Source organism: Ranitomeya variabilis, chromosome 5 (genome assembly GCF_051348905.1).
Source record: "Ranitomeya variabilis isolate aRanVar5 chromosome 5, aRanVar5.hap1, whole genome shotgun sequence".
Taxonomy (NCBI): domain Eukaryota; kingdom Metazoa; phylum Chordata; class Amphibia; order Anura; family Dendrobatidae; genus Ranitomeya; species Ranitomeya variabilis.
The window spans coordinates 648776690-648800385 of record NC_135236.1 but is presented as its reverse complement, the minus strand read 5'-3'; the positions used below and the strand labels follow the sequence as shown (position 1 = coordinate 648800385).

At 47.5% G+C, this 23696-nt stretch overlaps 1 protein-coding gene across 4 annotated transcripts in view; it reads right to left on the bottom strand.

The window, feature by feature from the left end:
- LOC143776693 (cationic amino acid transporter 2-like) overlaps positions 1-23696 on the bottom strand; it is a 75150-nt gene that overhangs the window by 29071 nt on the left and 22383 nt on the right. Inside the window, exon 1 of one of the 4 annotated variants that reach the window (XM_077266355.1) lies at positions 2353-2567. The exons of the other annotated variants lie outside the window; for them this stretch is intronic. The gene's annotated coding sequence lies outside the window, so the exon portion shown is untranslated. Of the gene's footprint in view, positions 1-2352; positions 2568-23696 lie in introns of those variants that run through there. 4 annotated transcript variants of the gene reach the window in all.

The window sequence follows — 23696 nt, the reverse complement described above, 5'->3', positions numbered from 1 at the left end:
AACTGTACCTCAATAGCGGGATGCTGGTGTAAAAGTTATCTACGTAGAAGTGAATCCTTCTCCAGCAATGGGTGCAGAAATTCCCGCACAATTTTCCCACTCACCCCCCAGGACGGGGGGGGGGGGGGGGGGTAATCTTGGTATCCTTACCCTCGTAGACCCCAAATCTGTGGGTGTACCCTGAGGTACTCTCGCACAGCTTGTGGAGTGTAAACCCATAGCTTTCCCTCTTACTGGGCAGGTATTGTCGGAATTTTCACCTCCCTTTGAAATGAACCAGAGATTAATTTACAGTGATGTCCCTCTGGGGTGTGTACGCCTCAGGAAATTTTCTGCTGAAGTGGTCAACTACTGGCCGAATTTTGTATAGAAGATCAAAGTTAGGATCGTCTCGGGGAGGACACTGCGCACCATCATTATAATGCAATCATTTTTGGATCGCTTCAAATCGTGTCCTTGTCGTGGCCATACGGAATACCGGTGTACTGTAGAGTATCGGTACTCCAGCATTACCGAATCTCTGGTTTACTGACTATGTCCATATGCAGCACAATGCCCCAAAATGTCATAATCTCTGCTGCATCTACAGGATCTATCTGGCATTTGAGGAAGTGGGATTTGGGGTGAAAAATTGATGGGTATACAAGTTTGTCGGGGCACCATATTTCCTTGCTGAAAAATAATTTGAAAAAGTCTATTTCAGTGAAACTGGTGGGTTCAAATAGGATTCCTGAACTGTCCATGAAATACGGAAGAGTGGGCTGAATTTTTGAAAGTGTATGCCTCCTCTGATGAATAGCGTCTTTTTGACATATGGCCCATTTTTAGATTATTCGTCTAACCAGTGGTAAGGGGTCTGTAAGTGGTGCTTTTACACGTGTATGATGTGGGGTGCATGTAAAGGGTACTATTTATTACTTACTATAAAAAGTAGAGAAAAAAAAAAAAAAAAAAAAAGGAAAAAAATGTATAAGTCTACATAAAAAAAAGTTACAGTGACGTGACGTTCATTACGCTAATGCCCTTCTTAGTAAGCTACTCGGAACTAACTATTCTTTTTTGTGCAAAAGAAAAACGGACGTCCCCAACACTGCGACGTACGTTCCCCTAATGCGCTAACTAACAAGTTATCCGGCGCTAACAATTCTTTTATTTGTGCACAAGGAAACAAACGTCACCAACACTGAGACGTGCGCTCCCCTAACGCGCTACCTCTATACCTAGCTACTCGGTGCTAACTACTACTGTTTTTTTTTTGTCCCCTACAAGAAAAATCGGATGCCTGCTACTCTACTTATAGAAATAAAAAGTCCCTTGGCACAGACTCTGAATAGCAGTGATACGATAGTGTCCCCAAAACAGTGTGCCAAAAATTGAGCACAAATGCAAAATACAATTGGGGTGTGCACACGTAAAATGTGCAAAGAAAAAAAAAAAAAGTGCCAAAAATGCAAATGAGGAGTGGGGGTATTGGGGGGTTGGTCAGCGGGAAGAGGGCTTTAGGAACTGCTGCTGCGATCACACAGCAACGGATCGCAGGAGACACGGGAGGATCACACTGGCCATCAATTTTTTTTGTTTTCTCAGGTACACAGAGGGAGGGGTCTACAAACGCCCTGCACGCCAGATCTGAGGAAAAGATGGCATGTAGAGCCGCAATCATTATTAAAAAAAAACCAAAACCTTTTGGCACTGATTGGTCAGTAACGCATAGGTGCTGTAGACATCTACTCTTCATGGTCAATAGTACTGCCGAATATTGCCAAACAGAGCACAGCTTCATCTGGGGGTCCAGAACGCACCACTCAGCACTAATCTGGGGATCACTAGGGTTTCCAGTGGTCAGATCCCTTGATATCAACAAGTAATGCCATATTCTTTGCATCAGCAAGTTACCAGTTATCTCATATCCCAAAGAGGGGCTGTTCTTCTGCAGGCAACATCTCAGCCCGGATTGGGGTCAGATCTGCCATCATGGCCACAAGAAACAGGCCATGTGCACACATTGCGGATTGGTGTGCGGATTTTCCCGCACTGTTTTTGCTAAATCCGCAGGTAAACCACACTGCGGATTTACCACAATTTTTTTGCAGATTTCCCCTGCGGTTTTACACCTGCAGATTCCTATTATGGAACAGGTGTAAAAAGCTGCAGAATCCGCACAAGGAATAAATAACGCTACATTTCAGCGTGTTTTTTTCCACAGCATGTGCACTGCGGATTTTGTTTTCCATAGGTTTACAAGGTACTGTACACGCATGGAAAACTGTAGCCAATCCGCTGCGGATCCTCAGCAAAATCTGCAACGTGTGCACATACCCTCATAGGTCCCGGTTCTCAAATTAATCTTACCTTGGGAGCTGGATCCTGACTGAACTCACAGATAAAAACTCCAGTCAGCCGCTCCCTTCACCTGGGCACCTCAGGCTGGATGGTGGTGGCTGCACATATCATCTACTCAATTAGCAGCTATACCTGCAAACCAGGTTTTAATTAACCCCCTGCCCACCTGTGCTAGTAAAGACCTAGGAAATAGGCCTGGACTTTGGCAAGGAACTTGTTAACAGACAATTGCTGAGGCACAGACACAGAGCCATGGGGTCAGCAGCAGAGTTTTAAGTCCACGTGCACACGATTTTGGTAAATCCGCAGGTAACCCGCACTGTGGAATTACCGTGGATTTAGCACAATTTTTTTGCGGATTTTGTGCGGATTCCACCTGCGGTTTTACACCTGCGGATTCCTATTATGGAGAAGTTGTAAACCACTGCGGAATCCGCACAAAGAATTGACATGCTGCAGAATAAACAATGCTGCGTTTCCGCACTTTTTTTCCGCAGCATGTGCACTGCGGATTTTGTTTTCCATAGGTTTACATGGTACTGTAAACGCATGGAAAACTGCTGCGAATCTGCAGCAGCCAATCTGCTGCGAATCCGCAGCAAAATCCGCAGCGTGAGTGCAGCGCCCCAGAGTCCTGGTCGTTGCAGTACTGTGGCTCCGCCACTAAGGGGAGCTATGGAACGTCTGATGGCACTGAAGGAGTTCATCTGATCAGGTATCACCGACACCAATACATTTCACAGTCGGGCCTCCGGGGGGAGCTAAGGGTTCTATTCACTAGGCCACTCCCCACCATAGTGGGTAAACTGGGGGTCAGGCAGGAAGTTAGATCAGAAAGCTGACTGGGTTGGAACCAGGCAACACCTTGTGGCAGAGGGTGTTGTGGGGGAAGATACAGTGGGGTCTCTGTCAGGGGTGGGATCCTGACAGAGGCTTGGCAACTAGAGCGAACGTAACGGGACCGTGCCTGCTCAGGATAGCGGCGGTGCCCAAGGAAGGATCAGAAGCGAGATAGATTGTGCTGAGTGAGAAACGAGATCAAGCAATAAGGAGAACACCAGTAGGAGTCGTGCTGTAAGACCGAGGCAACATCCTACTGAGGCGCAAAACCGGTGGCCGGAACGCCGAGGGAGTATTACAATATTCAGCTTCAAGCAATACTCTAAACAGCGGCAGGACAGTCAGTCTAAGGCGGGCTGTCTCACTTAAATCACCTATGCAGTCTTGGGGGGCAACTTGTGGAGAGGGGCGACTCTAGGGTCCCAGAAGAGCTCCGAGCCTACCCGTCAAACGGGTGCCGTCCCAACCGTAACATCAGGGAGGGACGGAGGATTAGCAGAACATCATCTAATCGAGTTGTGAGGGAACTTAAGAAACAGACACAACAGTTGTGGGGACTTTCCGTAAGCACAGCAGGGAAGGACCGCAACACATAGCGCTAGAAGGAAGGCACAGATTTCCACCTGCTAAGAGAACTCTGGAGGTGCCATTGGACCGGCCGGACTAGCGCAGCCTGGTGAACCGTATTCCGGACTGAGGACCCAGAGATCTTCAGTAAAGAGGTAAAGAGACTGCAACCTGGTGTCCTCGTTATTTACTGCACCGCACCACTACAGCCTCACCACCACCATCATCCGTCATACCTATCACTGTACGCCCCTCGGCAGGGTCACGGACCGGGCCTAGCCACCGTGACAACCCCAGAGCAGAGACTCAGAGGCCCGGTACCGGGTACCCCTCGGCCCTGCGGCTGTGGGGGCGTTGCAAATTTGGCGTCACGAACAGGATCTACTTAAGCCTGAAGAATCAGGTCATGTGTGCCTTGGAACTGTGATTTACTGTGCTTGGACTGTGCCTTATTACAAAGACTGTGCCGCGCCACTTGCCGCCAAAAGTTCCCGCCAAAACCGCCGCCATTACAGCGCTAGGGAGAGCGCAGGAGAAGAAGAGGGGCGTGGAGTGGGCGTAGACAAGCTGGAGAGCGCGAAAGACAATGGCCGCCCAGTCTAAATATTTCTGCACTGTAAGGACGTGTCTGTCAGCAGCCGAGATCCGCCTCCTAACCCTCAATGGAGGGCGGAGACAAGGAAAACGAAACCGCCCACGAAGGAGAGAGCGGGAAAAAGACCAGGAAGTGACCCACGTGGAGAACGCCATGACCAGCAGCTCCGAACCCAACAGTGGGGTTGAAGTGGAAGTCTCCCCCAACTACCTGGATGAGCACAGCAGCCCGTTCTCCGTGGATAGCACCGAACTTCTGTGGGTCGAGATGGAGAGCCTGATCGACCAGCTCCTCCAGCTGAACATGAAGGCCCAGGCTCCGCACCAGGCAGCGCCGGAAGAAGGTCCTCAGGCGTCGGATTCTGCACCGTTACCGGAGCAACCGCTGAGATCCTCGCCGACGCCGCCGGAAGAACCCGCCGCGGAGGAGGCACCTGCATCGGCTGGTGAGTCCGCCGACCCCGTCCCACCGGCCGAGGGTTTGCTAGTGGGTCCCGTAGCAGCGCCCCCTCTCCCGGGGACCCATAAACTCCAACGCCTGCTACCATGGGAGGAAGCCACGGGCATGGAGCACCGTATGCGAGCCCCAATCGCCCCCACTCCCCTGCTGTGTGAGGTTCACGCGGAGCGCACAGTGTGCCGCTGGGTGAACCCCGGATCCAATCTTATGGGGTTCCCCGGGGTGAAGACCCAGGAGGGAGAGATGGTGCAGGCCCTGAGCTGGGAAGAATATCAAGCCCAGCTACAGCAGCAGTGGAAGGAGAGGGAAAAGGAGTACCAGGCCGGGCTAGAGGCCTACCATCGGAAAGACTTGGCGGTCAAGGACCGGGCCCGCAAAGACCACACCGCTCACCAGGCCCTGCGCAGGCAGGGCATCATCACCACCTTCAAGCTCCGTGGAGGCTGGGGCTTCATCAAGGAGCCGGGTCTGTATGCGGAGGTGTTTGTGAATCGGAGGGATGTTGAGTCGCACCTCAGGGAGGGCCACCCAGGCCGGGATCTCTATCCGGGGGATGAAGTCTCATACACCAGGCACTTTGGGGAAAAGGGGTGGTTTGCCCTGAACGTCCGCAAGGGGCCAAATCCTGTGATGCCCCCGAGTAGGGTGCCAGTGAAGCTAACCCCTGTAGCAAAGTTGTCCCCTTGCGGTCAGCCCGTGGTCGTTGCCAGGACCACCGAAGACACCCCCACGTGCACTATGGTCAAGACCACGACATGCAGCATTGTCACCTCCACCACCCTCGTGGCCAAGGAGGCGCCTCTCCCGGTGGGTGGTGCCCGTGCTGCTGCAGAGCTGAAGACTGTGGGTACACAGACCCCCAGATGGGACGACAGACCCCCTTATGCAGTACCGGGCGGTTCGCAATACCCAAAGGGGTTGCCTCCGCCGGTGCTGCCTCCTGGTTGGTTCGAATAAATGTCACAGTATTCTGAAAATGTAAATAGTTAACTGTTTCTCTGCTTCTTTTTGGTTTGTTTTCTAAGTTTTTGCACAAGTTTTCAGAACTGCCGCAATCATGAACAGTGCATGATACAAACTTTTTGTAAATAGTTTGCACCTTCTTAAAGGTGCTTCCTACTGGTTTTACTTCAAAAAGGACTCTTTGTGAAGATACCACACTGGAACCTTTGCTGAGTACGGACTGGTAGCTTGAGAAGATATGCTACCTCATAGAGACTTGGTCCCCTCTTAAAGGGGATGTTCATTTGTTGCACTTAGAGAATAGTATCGCTTTAAGACTGATAGATAGCAATGATGTTTTGATAAAGAGAACGTGATGATAATGTTTATGTGAGAAAGTTATATGTATCCAACTAGTTAATTGTAAAGAAATGCTGATGATGTTCCCTGAAAGAAAGTGAAAGCTAGAAGAAGGATGCAGTGGGCCCGTAGGGGTGGACGTAGTGCCTAGCATACATGTTAGTAAGACAAATAATGAGAAGGTTTAATGTTCTATAGAAAATGTTTGATAATGTTGATAGACAACGAGGACAGAAGGTGAACCCTGAGTCCTCCTAGGAGTCATGTAGAGATGGCTCGGTGCTCTTAAACTGAAAGTAATGTTATGTTCTATACTGTGTATAGTAGTTGAAAAGACAGAAGGCTCGGGCTGAAAGGAGCGGTCCTGTAAGGAAGGAGAGGCAGTAGGTCTGGTGCCGTTAGGACAGGCGGTCCTGCAGATTTAAAGAAGGAGAATGTAGAAGTTAAATTGCCTTATAATGTGATTATAAGAAGGTCTTTAGCGGATTCAGAGTGTACGTCCTTAAAGGCAATGTTAAATTATTGTTCAAGAATTTGTACTAAGTAGAATACCCGGTTGGGTAACAGGAGTTATTTATAGCCTGTAATTTATAATGTTAACCATGTTTGTAACGTTCAAGTGTCCTCACCTCCCATAAAGGGAAGCTTTGTTCAAATATACTTATTGTTATTGCACTCAACAAAACTGTATGTCTTTTTGCTAACTTGTATTGTTGTTTTCTTCTCAGTCCCGGAGTACTGTGTTTAACCAGGGGGGAGTGCAGCGCCCCAGAGTCCTGGTCGTTGCAGTACTGTGGCTCCGCCACTAAGGGGAGCTATGGAACGTCTGATGGCACTGAAGGAGTTCATCTGAACAGGTATCACAGACACCAATACATTTCACAGTCGGGCCTCCGGGGGGAGCTAAGGGTTCTATTCACTAGGCCACTCCCCACCATAGTGGGTAAACTGGGGGTCAGGCAGGAAGTTAGATCAGAAAGCTGACTGGGTTGGAACCAGGCAACACCTTGTGGCAGAGGGTGTTGTGGGGGAAGATACAGTAGGGTCTCTGTCAAGGGTGGGATCCTGACAGAGGCTTGGCAACTTGAACGAACATAACGGGACCGTGCCTGCTCAGGATAGCGGCGGTGCCCAAGGAAGGATCAGAAGCGAGATAGATTGTGCTGAGTGAGAAACGAGATCAAGCAATAAGGAGAATACCAGTAGGGGTCGTGCTGTAAGACCGAGGCAACATCCTACTGAGGCGCAAAACCGGTGGCCGGAACGCCGAGGGAGTATTACAATATTCAGCTTCAAGCAATACTCTAAACAGCGGCAGGACAGTCAGTCTAAGGCGGGCTGTCTCACTTAAATCACCTATGCAGTCTTGGGGGGCAACTTGTGGAGAGGGGCGACTCTAGGGTCCCGGAAGAGCTCCGAGCCTACCCGTCAAACGGGTGCCGTCCCAACCGTAACATCAGGGAGGGACGGAGGATTAGCAGAACATCATCTAATCGAGTTGTGAGGGAACTTAAGAAACAGACACAACAGTTGTGGGGACTTTCCGTAAGCACAGCAGGGAAGGACCGCAACACCTAGCGCTAGAAGAAAGGCACAGATTTCCACCTGCTAAGAGAACTCTGGAGGTGCCATTGGACCGGCCGGACTAGCGCAGCCTGGTGAACCGTATTCCGGACTGAGGACCCAGAGATCTTCAGTAAAGAGGTAAAGAGACTGCATCCTGGTGTCCTCGTTATTTACTGCACCGCACCACTACAGCCTCACCACCACCATCATCCGTCATACCTATCACTGTACGCCCCTCGGCAGGGTCACGGACCGGGCCTAGCCACCGTGACAACCCCAGAGCAGAGACTCAGAGGCCCGGTACCGGGTACCCCTCGGCCCTGCGGCTGTGGGGGCGTTGCATGTGCACATGGTCTAAAGGCTTCCAGTCTGCAGACTTGGTGAATCCTCACACTGTGAGGATTTGCCAGGAACAGGAGGTCATATGACCATAAGTATGGGATATATAGATATTCCCTAACACATAACACATTCCGACTCAATACACTTGCATTGAGCAAGGCTGCGCATGTCTAGTCGGAATGTGGCCAGGAGTATGTACCGTTTATCACATGCTTATGGTCATATGACCGACCGTTCCCGGCAAATCCTCGCAATGCGAACAATGTGAGGATTCACAAGTCTGCAGTTACAAAAAAGCTTAAGACCGGACATCACCTTTAAGGCTATGTTTGCATTTATTCAGCTTTTTTATGCAAATTTTAAGCTGCGTTTAACAGTACCAGCAAAGTCTATGAGATTTCAGAGATCTCATGCACACACATTGGTTTTATTTCCCTGACTGATTTGCAAAAGTTCCGAGTTTTTTAAAACTGCATCATGTCACTTCTTTCAGTGTATTTGCAGCGTTTTCTCACCGATAGGAAACAATGGGTAAGTGCAAAAACGCAGGAAAAAATGCAGGTATCAGTTTTTGCTGCGTTTCTGGAGCAAAAACCTAAGGAAGTTAAATCAAGCTTTTTTGGGGGGACGGGACTAAACTTTATCATCATGCACAAGAGACAACAAACACGCAGCAATAAAAACCTGCTTTTTTGTAAGCAGCGTCTTTACTGCCAAGAGAGCAGGTTTTACCTGCAGAAGAAAAAACGCAGCAAAAATGCAACGTGCGAACATAGCTTAAGGATATGTTCACACTGCGCATTTTTTAATATAAACTTTCAGCTGTGTTTTACAGTACCAGCAAAGTCTGAGATTTCAGAAATCTCGTGCACACAGCTTGATTTTTTCGTCTTTTGTTTTGCAGAATGCGTTGTGTCACTATTTTCAGCGTTTTTCACCCACTGAAATCAATGCAGGTATCATTTTTTGCTGTGTTTTTGGTGCCAAATCCTGATGAAATAGAGTCAAAAAAATTTTTTTTTTGTATGTACTAAACTTTATCAGAGTGCACAAGAGACTAATGTACCGTGCCAAAAACGCTTAAAAAAGCAACAAAAACAAAGCAAAACCTGCTTTTTTGAGGCAAGTTTATCACTGCCAACAGAGCAGGTTTTGCATTAAGAAAAAAACGCAACGTGTGAACATAGTCTAATTGTGACTGGGGTGCAGGAGTTCTGCAGCAATGCAATTGAAGTTCCTAGCTAGTGACCTCTTCCCCAGTCCGCGTACCTAATCCCACCCATACAGTGCGCTAAGTCCTGTATCTAATCAAATTAACCCCTTTCCGACCTTATCCATACATCTCTGTGTCCTAGTACTTACTGACCTGGGATACGTCCGAGCGATTTTGGCGCACAGACGAAGTGCCAGCTGCTTCAGCATTGCTATGCCTTATAACTGCGATCAGACTGCAGTAAAGTAAATAAAAGTAAAAAAAAAAAAAAAAAAAAGTTGTAAGGCTACGTTCACACGATCCGTTTTTCACTGCGGATTTTTCCGGTCCTTTTTCGGGGAAATCCGCAGTGGAAAACGGCGGTGCTTCTCTCGGCGGATTTGTGTCCTTTTTCTTCTGCGGATTCCACTGCGGGTTTCCAACTGCAGTTTCCTATTGGTGCTGTTGGAAACCCGCAGCGGAATCCGCTGAAAGAATTGACATGGTACTTCTTTTTTCCGTTGGCAAATCCGCGCGGATTTTCCAGCGAAAAAAAGGATCGTCGGCACAGCGGGTTTTGTTTTCCATAGGGTAACATTGTACTGTACCCTGCATGGAAAACGGCTGCGGATCCGTAGCTGCAATTCCGCTACGGATCCGCAGCAAAAAACGGATCGTGTGAACGTAGCCTAAAACTTAAAAAAAAATGATAATAATTAAATATATATTATAATTAAATATATATACACACACTTTTATAAATATATATATATATATACATATCTATTGTACTCAGAAATAAATATTTTTCTGAAAAAAATATATTATTTTTATTTTAATATATATATATATATATATATATATATATATATATATATATATATATATATATATATATACGGTATATATATAGCAATAGAAGTACACATACTTGGTATCGCCACCTCCAAAATGACCCGACCTATAAAACTGTCTCACGAGTTAACCCCTTTAGTCAACACTGTAAAAAATAAAACTAAAATACAAGGCATAAAACAATGCTTTATTATCATATCGCCAAACAAAAAGTGGAATAAAACGCGATCAATAGGATGAATATACATAAACACGGTACCGCTAAAAATGTCATCTTGTCCCACAAAAAAAACAAACCATCATACAGCTCCATCAGTGGAAAAATAAAAAAGAGTTATAGCACTTAGATTAAAATGATGCAAAAATAATTATTTTTTCTATAAAAGTTTTTATTGTGTAAAAGTGCCAGAACATAAAAAAAATTATAAATGAAGTATCACTGTAATCATACTGACCCGAAGAATAAGGCTGCCTTATCAATTTTACCACATGTGGAACGACATAAAAAAGCAATTCCTGAATTGCTGGTTTTTGTTCATTCTGCCTCCCAAAAATGGGAATAGAAAGCAATTAAAAAATGTCTGGTACCCGAAAAAAAGTATCAACAAAAACATCAACTCGTCCCCCAAATAACAAGCCATAACATGACTATGTGGACCAAAATATTGAAAAATTATAGCTCTCAAAATATGGCGATGCAAAAACTTGTTTTTGCAATAAAAGCGTCTTTTAGTGTGTGACAGCAGCCAAACATAAAAACCTGATATAAATATGTTATCGCTGTAATCGCAGGACTCGAAGAATAATGTCACCATATCACTTATACTGCACAAGGAATGTCATAAAATAATAAATAAAACCAATTCTTCACATGCTGTTGATTTGTTCATTCTGCCTCCCAAACGCCTGTGATCCGGCGGTGTCTGCCTTTTTAGGCGTGCATAAAAGTGCAGTCAGCCACAGTTTTGTTCACTTCTGAAAAAAGGACACCGCTGTCCAAAGTAACTATTCTCAATATAGTGAATGGATCCTTCTGGGGTTTCATCTGAATCACTTCAGTCAGATTTTTAGATGGAAACCCCAATGTAAGTGTTCAACATAGAGTGCCAGATAAATGTGATCCCAAACGTTATGTAAAATGTTCCCAATAAAAGGTTCAACTCAATCCACACGGGCTCAGGCCCGTCATCTGTTAATGGAAACATAGGGGACTTCCACGTAACTGGTAGTACAAAGACTAAATCCAACAAATTTTGCACTCCCAAATCCAAATGCCCCCTCTCCCTTCTGTGCCCCAGTGTGCCTAAACTACATATAGCGTCCACATGTTTAGCATTTCTTTAGCGACGAGAACCCGTCTAATTTACAAGTGCGTGTCTCCAGAAGCATGAGCTGGGTATAATATACTGGTTACTACAATGTACTGGTCACTTCAACGTCAGTTTGCAATTTTCAATTGGCAACATCAACTGCTGCTTGTTTCTGGAAAACACCCATGGAGTCAATGAAGCGATGGCCCGGGGACCACCACGGTGCAGGAAGACTACTGTACACAAGATGAGGTGCAAACAACAAAGGATAGATTTATTGGGAGACAGGGAATGGAAGGGACAAGGAAGATGCAAACAGGTTTACAATAGTAAAAGATAATGCACATGAGTCAACTTGTATGTAAAATAGCACGATACTTAAGCAATTGCAAACTCAGAACCTATCTCATAATCAACTTTGCACAATGGAACATATATATATCGATGCTACTCTGCATATAGCCTCCCTGGCCTTTACTACACAGGCCACACGGCTACCGTGCTCTAACTGCTGAAGTCTGCACTAGGCCCTAACTGGTGCACCAGACAGGAACAGACTCACGGTGACGTTGGGGACACAGGTCCAGTCCCAGGGGGCCCCCGAAGTCCTTAACTGTGGTACACACGGGTTCCTGTCGGCTCTGTAAAGCGTGGTCTTCTCTTTGCTCCTGGAAACCGTAGGTCCCCTTCTCGCTATCTTCGTGGCTTCACAAACCAGCGCAGAACAGCCACCCTTTGCTGTAGCCGGGAACGTCTATTTAGCAAACGCAGTTCGTCTTAAGCTGTGTAATCTTTCCTGCAGCAAAAGTCTCTTCCTTGCAGATAGCAAAGCACCCAAAGTTCTCTCTGTTCCCTCTGGAAACTTCTCTCTCTACGCTGCTTCAGCTCCACCCCTTCACTCAGCCCTGAGCAGTCCATAGCAAAACAAGAGCAGGGGAGAACAGCAGAACATACCAAAACATAGATAAGGGGGTGCAGCCTCTTAAAGTGACAGCGTGTTTCTTATTATGCATAACAGCACCACCCTCTTACATGCCTCCCTTCTTAATGATGGTCGTCCTCGGCCATCACAGCTTCAGGGTAAAAGTATAATGGAGGAGACAACAAAGGTATACAAACAGACAGAGCACACTGTTCTACATATCGGACTGGTGGAACCCCTGCATTAGACCTCTGGGATCTCCGAAGCTCTTGGCTGTCAGGCAAGGCTTGACTATCTTCCAGAGGAACACTTGTTGCAGGGGACACTGTGAGCTCTTGTCTGGTCTCATCCTCACATGGCGGTACTGGCACATCCATGGGATTACCGTTTCTGGGCGGCTGAGGACCCCCTACTGTGTCAGGGACGGTCCACCACTCCTCATCGATTTGGCCATCAGGCATGACAGATTCAGGAGGTGGAGTGGCGCCTTCAGGCGACAATGGCGTAGAACAGACCTCAGACCGGCAAGGCCGCAGCATATTTCTGTGAAGTACTCTAAGGGCGGATGCCCCATTCTCAATCTGTACCTTGTAGACAGGGCCATTAGCATACACTCTCTCGATAACCTTGTACGGCTGTACTTCCCATCTCTCACTTAGTTTTCCCTTGGGGCGTTTCTCTCTGACCAACACTCGGTCTCCAGGTTGGAGCGGTAACTCTTGAGTCGGTTTGCGGGCCGTATGTTCTTTTTCTTGCAGTTGCTGACCCGCCAACCGCCGTATCGTTTGCAAACGTTGTCGATGCTCTTTCACCCATGAGGTGACATTTCGCTCCATCAGCTCCTCTGGCTGTTCCAGATTCAGCTCAATGATCTCTCGTCCAGCTCTTCCAAACAACAGTAGATAGGGGGTGTAACCCGTGGTGGAGTGGACCCGATTGTTGTAGGTCCAGACCAATTCCGGCAGATAGTCTGGCCAACACACCTTCTTATCCTCTTCCAATGTTCTCAGCATCTGAAGCAAGGTTCTGTTAAAGCGTTCGCAAGCTCCATTGCCTTGAGGATGATAAGGGGTGGTCCGGGACCGCTCGATGCCATACATGCGATACAATTCTTCCATCACCTTGCCTTGGAAACACGCACCTTGGTCGGAGTGGATGCGCTTTGGGCACCCATACACCCGAATGAAGTCTTGGCAGATGGCTCGCGCCGCCGATTCCGCAGTCTGGTCTCTAGTCGGGGTTACTACTGCGAACTTAGAAAAATGATTGGTCATCACCAAACAATATTGCAGCCCCCGGGCCGAGTGTCCCACGAGGAGATAGTCGATCATCAAGACTTCCAATGGCTCCTTAGTTTGTATGGTCTGGATGGGTGCCCTCTGTTCAGTACTCTTAATGAGGTCACATACTCGACACCGCCGGCAAACCTCTTCCACCACAAGCTCCAACCGAGGACAATAGACATGCCGCTGCAACCATTGGTAGGTCTTTGTGGAGCCAAAGTGCGCTCCGAATTCATGGGCTTCTTTAGCTATTTCTTGAGCCATTCTTCCTGGGATGACCACTTGCCACCTTACTTCCATATCTTTTGGCTGTTGCTTCTTACGATATAGTACTGACTCTCTCACTTCCAGTCTATCCCACTGGTGCAACACACTCCTCATTTCAGAGTCCAGATCATCTTTTTCTTGTTTGCCAGGCTTCCGCTTTTGCGTTACCCACCATTTCATCTGTCTCAGCCCTTCGTCTTCATCCTGAACGTGTCCCCATTCTTCATTGGTTCTTCCCAGGGACCGAGGTAATGCGCAGGCCTCCCTTCTTGACTGGGCCACAACCATCGGGGGCTTGAACTTATTAAAGTCTGGGGTTTCCTCCTCTTCAAGTTGTTCATCAAGATCCCCCACTGGAGTCTCCACAGGCACTCTGGACAGCCCATCCGCATTTGCGTTTTCGGTAGCAGAGCGATAGCGAATAGTAAAGTCGAACTTGGCCAAGCGAGACATCCACCGTTGTTCTAAGGCCCCCAGTTTAGCATTCTCAAGGTGGGCCAGGGGATTATTGTCTGTTCGAACTTGGATTTTTGTACCTGTCAGGAAGCCTGCAAACTTTTCTGTCATGGCCCATACCAGAGCCAGGAGCTCTAACCGGAAGGAGCTGTAATTGTGAGGGTTTCTTTCGCTGTCTCGCAGGGACCTGCTAGCATACCCGATGACTCTCTCATGTCCATCCTGTATCTGAGAAAGTACTGCACCGAGTCCATGTAGGCTACCATCGGTGTACAACAGGAACGGTTGATTGAAGTCTGCGTAGGCCAAAATCGGGGCCGAAGTAAGGGCATCCTTTATAGCCTGGAAGGCCTCGTGTTGTCCCTGTGCCCAGGGGATGCGCTGGGTCTTCGGCACTCCAGCGGTCCCCCTCAGCAACTCGTTGAGGGGACCGGCCAACTTCGCGAAGTCTTTAACAAACCGGCGGTAGTACCCCGCTAGTCCCAGGAAGGCCTGGAGTTCTCTCACTGTTTGAGGGACTGGCCACTTCTGGATAGCAGCCACTTTTTCTGGCGAGGGTAGGACTCCATCTTGTGACACTATGTGACCTAGGTACTCGATCTCCCTCTTGAAGAGGTGGCATTTCTTTGGCTTCAACTTCAGGTTATGAGCACGCAATCTTCCGAGTACCTGTCCAAGCCGGGCAAGGTGATCTTCGAAAGAGGATGAAAACACAATGATGTCATCCAGATAGATCAGGGTAGCCTCAAAATTTAGATCTCCCAAACACTTCTCCATCAGCCGTTGAAAGGTGCCTGGGGCATTGGAGAGCCCGAAGGGCATCCGGTTAAACTCGTACAGTCCCATAGGGAGGATGAAGGCGGTTTTCTCTCTGTCTTTCTCTGCCACGGCTACTTGCCAATACCCGCTTGCTAGGTCCAGGGTGGAGAAGTACTTGGCTTTCCCCAACGCTGTCAAGGATTCCTCGATGCGGGGCAACGGATACGAGTCTCGAACAGTGCAGGCATTGAGTTTCCTGTAGTCTACACAGAACCGGGTGGTCCCATCCTTTTTCTTGACGAGCACCACCGGGGCTGCCCAAGGGCTCTGACTACTCTGCACCACTCCTGAATCCAGCATCTGCCGCAGTAATGTTTTCACCTCTTGGTACATCTTGGGTGGGATCTGCCGGTATCGTTCTCGAATTGGACGAGCTTCCCCTGTTGGGATCTCATGCGTGATGGCTTCAGTACAGCCGAAATCTTCGGCGTGACGGACGAATGCGGCATGATTTTCCCACAGCATAGTTTCTATTGCTTGCACGTGCTCAGGGCCCATAGCCTTCACATCCACTTCCATTTGTTCAAGGATGACCCGTCCACTCCACTCCGGGGATGGTGTCTCTTCGCCTCCCGCGGCAACTGCTAGGGTCCACCCCACGCCTTCTTTCGGTGATAAAGGCATCTCCTTCTGACTCACCACTTCACCCTTATGTAGGTACACCAGGGCTAGATCTGTCCCTCGTGGTAAGGCGACCTCCCTGGGGCTCACATTCAAAGCTCTTATGGGGACATGTCCTCGCTGGACCACAGCTATCGTGCGAGCTATCATGACTTCTTGATCCCCTCCGCCGCCTACCACCGGCTGAACAACCACTTCAACCCATCAAGGTTGCGGTGAGTCCCCACTGGAAGGTACACTAAAGTTTCTCGCTCGGGAGGTAGGATTACAGGTTCTTTCCCAGGAGCCCGGATGACCCCCCATAAGATGGCACACTCTTCTGCGTCCCACAGACGCGGATCAGTCGTTGAAGGGCCTCCTGAGTAGGCTTATGTGGAGTAGCCTTCTTCCAATATCCAGGTCCCCGTTTGGTAAACATAATCTGATCGAGTTCCCGTAGAATATTCATTCCCAGTACTACAGGCACATCTTTCTTGACAGGCTCAGGGACTAGCAGGATCCCTTTTCTTCCAACTACTTGTCCACAGATTCGAATATTCATCCACACGACCCCTGTGACCGGAATCGGTTGTTGGTTGGCAGCAAACAAGCGAATCAATGTCTCTTTCTCTGGCTTGGCCAGGTTCTGGAAATGCTGCTTGAAGTACGCTTCAGACATCGTTGTCACTTGTGACCCGGTATCTACCAGGCAATCCACCAGAACTCCTTCAAATTCAGCACGTAGGATGGGGCTCCCAGCGATCAAGTGTTCGTTATGATATGGAGCGGCCTCTCTTCTCGCCTCCCCCGCAGACTGTCGCACTACTGCGGGGGTTGGTAGTTTAACGACGGCTTCCACTGGCCTTGCGTATAGTTCCGACAGTCTCTGGCAAGGTGCCCCCGTCCTCTACACTCCCAGCATTGAACACCTCCTCCTCGCCGAGGGGTACTTCGAGCCTGTCCTCGTGCCACCAATGCCTGACGGGAGGGGGCTTGTTCCCACTGCTCCCTTGTCGATCGGGCCGAAGAATGGTTGTAGGAGTATGGTGGGTCAGTTTCTTGTAGTTCCCCCACTCTCCGCTCCATCTGGGTCAGTTTCTCTTGCACGTTAACAAGGGACCGCTGCAAATCTTGCACTACCTGGACCAGCACTTCTTGATGGTTTGGGTCCCCCCTGGAATTGGCGTCCTGGACACGCATCACTCCAGACGCGTAGCTTTCTTCTTTACTTCGGGCCACTGTTTCTGCCAGGACTTGACGAAACGTAAGTGCTGGATCTGCCCGGACCCGTTCTGACAGCGCCTGCCTCAAGGATGTGCTGTGTAGTCCCAGAATGAATTGCTCCCGGAGTATCCGGTCTTTAGAGCCCATGCCGCCAAGTCCATCTGCCTCCTTTCTCTGCACCTCTTCAAACACTTCCTGCAGTACTGTTGCATACTGAGAAATTCCTTCCTCTTCCCGCTGCAGCCTAGAGAAAAATGTGGCGCGAAGATGTCCCGCGCTAGTGGTCTCACCGTAGATCTCTTCCAGGAACTTCACTAGCTCCTTCAGGGTACTGCGGGTGAGTTCTGGTTGTAGGCAGACGTTTCTGCGGGCTTCCCCCTCTAGGGCAGTTAAAGCAATGTCCACTTCAAGGACTGGGCTTATGTTATAAATCTTCAGGGTGCATTGCAGCCGGGACACCCAGTCGGACAGTGGCATATTCTTGCCATCAAATTTTGGGAGCACACTAAATATGGTGCCCATAGGGAGTGTCCTTGCAGGGGTTCCACCAATGCCCACAGCATCTCCATTAACATTTGCATTCCCGCCATTGCTGTCTGCTGCCTCCATCTTGGTGACAGTACCCTGCTCGCAGCGCCACTTGAAGCGATGGCCCGGGGACCACCACGGTGCAGGAAGACTACTGTACACAAGATGAGGTGCAAACAACAAAGGATAGATTTATTGGGAGACAGGGAATGGAAGGGACAAGGAAGATGCAAACGGGTTTACAATAGTAAAAGATAATGCACATGAGTCAACTTGTATGTAAAATAGCACGATACTTAAGCAATTGCAAACTCAGAACCTATCTCATAATCAACTTTGCACAATGGAACATATATATATCGATGCTACTCTGCATATAGCCTCCCTGGCCTTTACTACACAGGCCACACGGCTACCGTGCTCTAACTGCTGAAGTCTGCACTAGGCCCTAACTGGTGCACCAGACAGGAACAGACTCACGGTGACGTTGGGGACACAGGTCCAGTCCCAAGGGGCCCCCGAAGTCCTTAACTGTGGTACACACGGGTTCCTGTCGGCTCTGTAAAGCGTGGTCTTCTCTTTGCTCCTGGAAACCGTAGGTCCCCTTCTCGCTATCTTCGTGGCTTCACAAACCAGCGCAGAACAGCCACCCTTTGCTGTAGCCGGGAACGTCTATTTAGCAAACACAGTTCGTCTTAAGCTGTGTAATCTTTCCTGCAGCAAAAGTCTCTTCCTTGCAGATAGCAAAGCACCCAAAGTTCTCTCAGTTCCCTCTGGAAACTTCTCTCTCTACGCTGCTTCAGCTCCACCCCTTCACTCAGCCCTGAGCAGTCCATAGCAAAACAAGAGCAGGGGAGAACAGCAGAACATACCATCACATAGATAAGGGGGTGCAGCCTCTTAAAGTGACAGCGTGTTTCTTATTATGCATAACAGCACCACCCTCTTACATCAAAATCGTCGCTACACCTGTAGATAAATTCCCAAAGGGGTATAATTTCCAAAATGGGGTCACTTGACGGGTGGATTCTGCTCTTCTAGCACTTAGGGGTTTTTGTATATGGAGTCTGCAAACTATTTGTCACAGGGTTACCGTGACAGTGTGGAGCCAGAAGACCACAGCGTCTGATTGCTCCAACTCCTTCTCCTTCATTTTAAATGTGTTTATTCCTTCTGGCAGAACAGGGATTAATCGGCTATGTTGGAAATCCCTGTGCTCACAGCTGTGCTTGGCTATCCACTCCTTTTCCCTTCATAATCTGGGCTCTGATACTTGTCAGAGATAGCTTTATTGCTGCATGGCTAACAGAGGGAGAGGAGTTCGTATGAGAAGGAGAGCCGAATGATTTATTAGTGACTGTTGCTTGGTTTGTATGTGTGGTAATTCCTTATCCTCCTCTGTTTTGGTTTATTCCCCTACCTCCACACCCCGATGCATTCCTCTGATATATGTGAGTGAATATTTTGTATACCTGGAGTTTTCTGCTAATCCTTCTCTGTGTTGCCTTTTTTGTCGGGTTGGTGTACTACGGTGCACAGGAAATAAGGCAAGGGCGGAGGTCCCGGCATCTTCGCCATCTGAAGCTTCCTGGGAAGCAGGGCGAGCTAGGACGTTCCTAGTGTTAGGGACAGGAAAGGGGCCCCAGGTCCTGGGTCACCCGACAGCTGTGTTGCGATACTATTCTAGGAAAATCTGCGCTCTAGGAGGCATATCATGCTCCGTCCCTCCAGAGTCTTGCTGTGTGGCTAAGCAGTACTGTACAGCCACATATGGGGTATTGCCAAATTCAGTAATATGTTACATTTGTTGTTTGTTTTAATGAAAGGCTGCTGTGGCCAATTTAATCCACCCTGGTGTTTGGTCTGTTTATGCCAGGAAAGGAAAAAGGGGGCTGGGCAGGACAGGGGTAATATAACATATGATGACTCGCCAATACCCCTTGTCATGTGTGATACAGTACACTGAGCCCTGTATCTAATGCCAGTGCATGATACAGTCCGCATATCTAATCCCAGCATGTGGTACAATCTGCGTATCTAACTCCCCAGTGTGATATGCCGAGCACCACCAACTAATAGGCATCCTCGATGACAATGTCCACGTCTCAGTATCACTTTGCAGTCACCAGTAATGTCTCCGCACTGTGATCCTAAACTTCATCCTCCCTTATCCTTCTGCAAACACCCAGAAGGGGAGGAGACATTAGACACATGTGACAAGACTCCACCCACATTTACTGCAGTCGTAATGCAAGCTAGCAGCTCACTAGCTATTGATAGCAAATTTCAGCAGCTGCTCCCCCTATAGTTTAAAAGTGGAAAATGTAAAACCATTTAACATGATTTTTCACATTTGATGCCATTAAAAAATGTTAATATTTTAAAAAAATGAAAACATTAACAGTTTACATATTTTCAATTGCTTATAAAAGTTTTATTTTATGGCACATTCCCTTTAACCCTTCTCGACATGGGCCGTATATATACGATGCTGCTAGAGCTGCGTTCCTCCATAATGTCGAACAGATACTGTGTGATGATCGTGCAGGCTCACGCCACCCCAATCGAATGTGGGTGTCAGCTCTGTAGCTTGCTAGCGCAGATTGCGAGCATTTAACCCCTCTGAGGCTACTGTCAATAGTAACAGCGACATCGATGGACATCGCAGAGGGAGGGAGCTTCCTCTCTGCTACTATCAGCGCAATGCAATTGTGTTGCATGGCCGCATGGTCACCCAGTGACGGTGGTCTGTAAGCTCTTGCTCAGAGTAGCATCTGACACGCCACCTCCCTGCCTACAATGCACAGATCTGATGCCTTACAATGTAAAAGCATTATAGAGAATTAGATTAGCGTTCAAGGACAAGGGGAAAAAAAAGTTTTTAAAAATTGTAAAAATATAAATAAATAAAAATATCACTAAATAAAAGAACAAAAAAATATATTAATCCAATAAATACATTTATTTATGTAAAAACAAAAATAAATAAAGTACACGTACTTGGAATCACTTCGTCTGGAATGACAACCTATAAAACTGTCCACTAATTAACCCCTTTGGTCAAAACTGTAAAAAAAAAAAAAAAAAAACCCATGGCAAAAAACGATGCCTTTCATCATACCTCTGAAACAAAAGTGGAATATAAAGCAATCAAAAAAGTCAATTGTAAATAAAAATGGTATAATTGAATACGTTGTTTTGTCCCGCAAAAAATAAGCCGCTATACAGTTCCATCAGCACAAAACTAAAAAAGTTATAGCTCTCAGAATATAGTGATGCAAAAACAATTATTTTTTCTTTAAAATAATTTGTGTAAAAGTGTCAAAACATACATTTTTTTAATTTAAATCTGGTATCACTGTAATCGTACCTACCCAAAGAATAAAGTTGCCTAATCATTTGTACCGCACGGGGAACAGTGTAAAAAAATACCTAAAACCAATTCTTCACCTGCTGTTGATTTGTTCATTCTGTTTTCCAAAAATCGCAGTAAGGCTTGGAGCATATTTATCCTGCGCTCTGCGCTGAGCACTTACACCAGGGTTTCCGTATAATTCTCTGAAATACCTGATTCAGACAGAACCCTCAGCCGAAGATTCCCTATAAGGAGGCAGATGGGGGCACTGCCTTATTATTCATCTTCTTAGGCATTGTACGCCACAGATTTGTGCACTTCTGAGAAGAAGGACACCGCTGAACAGAGGACAGACAGAGTCAAGAGTAACTTGGGGGTTTCATCTGAATCACGTCACTTGGAGATTTAAATGGAAAGTCCAATATAAGTGCTCACCGAAGAGCGCAGGATAAATGTGATCCCAAATGTTATGTAAAATGCTCCCTACAAAAGCTTCAACTCAATCCACAAATAAAGCCCCTACTCAAGTCCTTCATCTGTCAATGCAAATATAAGGGGCCTCAATGTTACTGGTAGTACAAAGGCTCTGGAAAAGCTAAATGTCTCCTTGCCTCAAAAAGAAATAAAAAACATTTTGCACTCCAAATTCCAAATACCCTCCCTCCCTTCTGAGCTCCGGTGTGCCTAAACCACATATCATCTACATGTTTGGCATTTCTGTAGTAATGAGAGCCCGCCTAATTTACAGGTGTATGTCTCCAGAAGCACAAGCTGGGCACAATGTACTGGGCACTACAGCATATGGGCATTACACTGGCAGATTTGCAATTTTCACTCCACAACATCCACTGCTGCTTGTGAGTCGCCCGCCAGGGCCGTGGGGTACCTGGTACCGGGTCCGGTGTTCACAGGGGAATGTCACGGTGGCGACCTGGTCCGTGGCCTTGGGCGCCCATGTAAAAGGGAAATTGAATAAAGTTTATGTTCGTGACGTCACCTGTGGTATTCGGTCAGTGGGGACCGACGCTGCTTTAAGGGGTCCTCTGGGGTGATGTTATGGCAGCTAGATGGTATAACGTTCCACAGGTGAAGTATATCCCCAGGGCTCCCGGTGTGTAGATGGAAGATGGTGAATGGTGCAGGAAAGAATGAGGACACAGGATTGCAGTCTCTTTACCTGATTTACTGAAGACTTCAGGCAGCCACAGTCCAGGGTACCAGATCACAGGGCAGGCAGGGTCCGGGCCGGCTTGGAAGTGAATCCAGAGTTCCCCTTTACCAGGTGGAGTTAAAAGCCTTCCTCTAGCGCGGTGGTGTTGTAGTCCCTTACTGCCTATGGCTTCTAATAAGGTCCTCACAGTTCTTCTCTGTCCCCTATATAGGATAGGACACAAACCCGTATGACAGGTGACTCGAGCCTTTTTACAGGATCTCTATCATGACCCGGGCTCTATTTGTCACTGTGCCTCCTGGGTATTGAGGCAGACAGGTAACTTGCAGTTCAGCTGTCCTGCCTGTCTCTGCTGTAAGTCATAGAGTCTCTTACAACCTCGGTATTCCAGCTACCGGTTATCTGCGCTTCCGAGGGAGGCAGCTCATTCGCAGCTGGTCTCCCCTGATATCACTCTCCTGTGCTTCGCTCTCCTTCACGCTCACTGAACTATGTTCTTTCCTTCTGTATGTCTCTTTCTCCAGGGGCTGTAGTACTTCAGACTACAGGGCCCCTTCAGACCTCCTGACACTCTATGTTGCTCTGCACTCTCCTCTGCCTCTCTATGACAGGAACTAACTGACTTTTTCCTCCAAACCACAATATATATAGGGGAGTTACCTAGGAATAGGATCAAAAGCTCCCCCTTGTGGCCTGGAGTGTGAACATGTTGTGTGCATTGTGGTACCTGATAAAAGAAGATCTTTCATCGCCTCCAAGTGTAACATCACTCTCCCCATGAGGAAAGCAATGTCACTGTGACATCCAGGACCCTGGGGCGTCACACTTGTTTCTGGCAAATACCCATGGAGTCAATATCGTGGCTATTCCCAGAGGGGTGTAATTTCCAAAATTTGGTCACTAGTGGAGAGATTCTACTTTCCTAGCTCTTAGGGGCTCTGTATATGGAGCCCGCAAACTATTCTATGATAATTTGTTCACCAGTAGTCAAATAGTGCTCCTTCCCCCCAAGTCTTGCCATGTGGCTAAGTAGTACAGTACAGCCACATATGGAGTATTGAGTGACAAATTTTGTGCCATTTTCATCCATTTCCCCATGTGAAAATGTAAAATCTGGGGCTAAAACAAAATAATCTTTGTGATAAAAATGTAATAATTGTTGTTGGTGAAAGGTTCTGTGACACATCCGTGGTGTCAATATGATCACTGCACTCCTAGGTGAATTCATTGAGAGGTGTAATTTGTAAAATGGGGTCACTTATGGGGGATTCTGCTGTTTTACACCTCAGAGACTCTGCCAATGTGACATGGCACCCTCAAATAATTCTAGCAAAATCTGCACTACAATGTGGCGCTCTTTCCCTTTGGAGCTTTGCAGTGTACTTCTAAAGTAGTTTTCGACCACGTATGAGGTATTGGCACACTATATATGTAACATATTTTGTGATTCATGGTCTCCTATTATCCCTTTTGAAAATTGAAAACTTGAGGCCGAAGTAACATTTTAGTGGAAAAAAAATTAAATTTTCATTGACTCAACCCAATGTTATACAATTCTGTCAATTCCTTGAGGGTTAAAAATACTCACTACACAGCTAGACGAGTTCCTCAAGAGGTGTAAAATATGATCTTTTGAGCGGATTTCTGATGTTTTGGCATGTCAGGAGCATTTGCAATCTATTCCAGGCAAAATTGCACTC